Source organism: Anneissia japonica, unplaced genomic scaffold, assembly GCF_011630105.1.
Source record: "Anneissia japonica isolate Jap-2015-1 unplaced genomic scaffold, ASM1163010v1 scaffold7731_len1735946_cov199, whole genome shotgun sequence".
NCBI classification, from domain to species: Eukaryota; Metazoa; Echinodermata; class Crinoidea; order Comatulida; family Comatulidae; genus Anneissia; species Anneissia japonica.
The window spans coordinates 960,494-962,530 of NW_022758997.1; positions in this window are offsets into that span (position 1 = coordinate 960,494).

A 2,037-nucleotide genomic window follows, 5' to 3' on the forward strand; every position below is an offset into this window, starting at 1 on the left:
TACATTATTTATCCTCATTCAACATGAGATGTGCTCCAGACTTGAATTTGCGAGACGGTCATAAACTTTGAATCTGTCCCTCCAGTCTTTACATTAAAGGATCGGCAATTATCTTGAATTGGGGCCCGTCACCACCTAACTAGGCACGCCGCTGATAATAGATACGGTAATAATTCTAGAGACTTCTATAGCGCCAGTGTCCACCATGCGCCTTGAGCACCATTGGTGGAGATGTACGCTTTATAAATCTGTATTATTATCATTATGCTCATGGCGATTTTGGAATTGCCACCCGCTTAAAAATGAATGGATAAAAGAGTAACAGAAAACGGTACAGTACAGCAGCGTGACCACTGCTTGGGTATTTACCCAAGATCTTGGGTATTTTGACTTGGTCTTGGGTTCTTGGGTATTCCGTTCAAATCCTTGGGTATTTTATTTTTACTAAGAAAACTAAATATTTTTGTCATAGAGGAAGATACGGAAGCACCTAAGTGCCATTCGACTTGACAAGATAATTATGTTGTCATGTCGACATGGCGAGATAGATTATCTTGACAAGTCGACATACTAAAAATGTTTTGTTGTCATGACGAGATAGGTTATCTTGACAAGTCGACATAATAAAAGTTGTATGTTGTCATGGTGAGGTAAATTATCTTGACAAGTAAATTATCTTGACAATTATCTTGACAAGTCAACATAGTAAAAATGACAACATACAATTTTTACTATGAAGACTTGTCAAGATAATCTATCTCGCCATGTCGACATGATATGTATATTATGTCGACTTGACAACATAAATTATCTTGACAAGTCGTCAAGTCGAATGGCACTTAGGTGCTTCCGTACATACATGATGTAAACAAAAAACAAGCTTCACTGATCCACGACGATAATAGGCAAGTCAGAACTATAGTAGTTAAACCTTGAAATATCGAACGTGGGTGTTTCAGGTAATTTAAAAGCAAGTTTTACGCATCACACCATGGCTCAAAGAAAATTTAACATTAACAGCTTCGTATCTGTTGAATACTGTACATTCGAGTCTATTTTATTTAATTCAAGTATTTACGTACGTATGCTTCTAAAATAATTTTTGAAAGCATATTTTTCTTTCTACAACAGTTTAAATATTTGCAAGCAGGTTTTTGTTTGATGTTTTACAGTTGGTTCAACTATAATTAAACCATTGCACTCATAAACATTCATTATTTGTATACAAAATAGGTACAAAACATTATGTAGGCCTGTAAACAAAAACCATAGATAGTGGAACAGTTGACTTGTCTTGGTGATATTGAATCAAAATGAGGCACTCCAGACTTACTTTCGTGATCACCACCACTCCCAACTATATCAACATTATTATTACCACCATTATCGCCTATGCTTCTGATGGTAGAACAAGTCTTCTCTGATAAGGACTATAAGCGCCCCACTTCACCTTTGCCCCTACCATCAGGACCCCAACTTCAAGAGTTCTGGATACGCCACTGCTGTAGACCCAGTGTACACAATAACTACTATATAATAATCACTATAAAGAACCCAGTACATCATTCGAGACAAGTTGGGGGGGTACCCCAGTGTACTGGTACAGATTCAGCCCCTGTGGTGGACGACAAGAGTTGCCGGTACCAGGTAACAGGGGTAGCACAGACACAAAGGGACCATTAGGGGCAAAGAAAGTAATTGATTGAGTTCTTAGTCCACATATCAATCGCCATTAGCATCTTGTTTGATGGATACCGGCACTATACCAATCTACACTATTACTATATACGGTATATATATATATATATATATATATCTGTCTCTTATACACATCTAGATGTGTATAAGAGACAGCCACCTAACTAGGCACGCCGCTGATAATAGATACGGTAATAATTCTAGAGACTTCTATAGCGCCAGTGTCCACCATGCGCCTTGAGCACCATTGGTGGAGATGTACGCTTTATAAATCCTGTCTCTTATACACATCTCCATAAGGTATTGGGAATGTGCCTCTCTCTGGTATCAGTGTAAAAG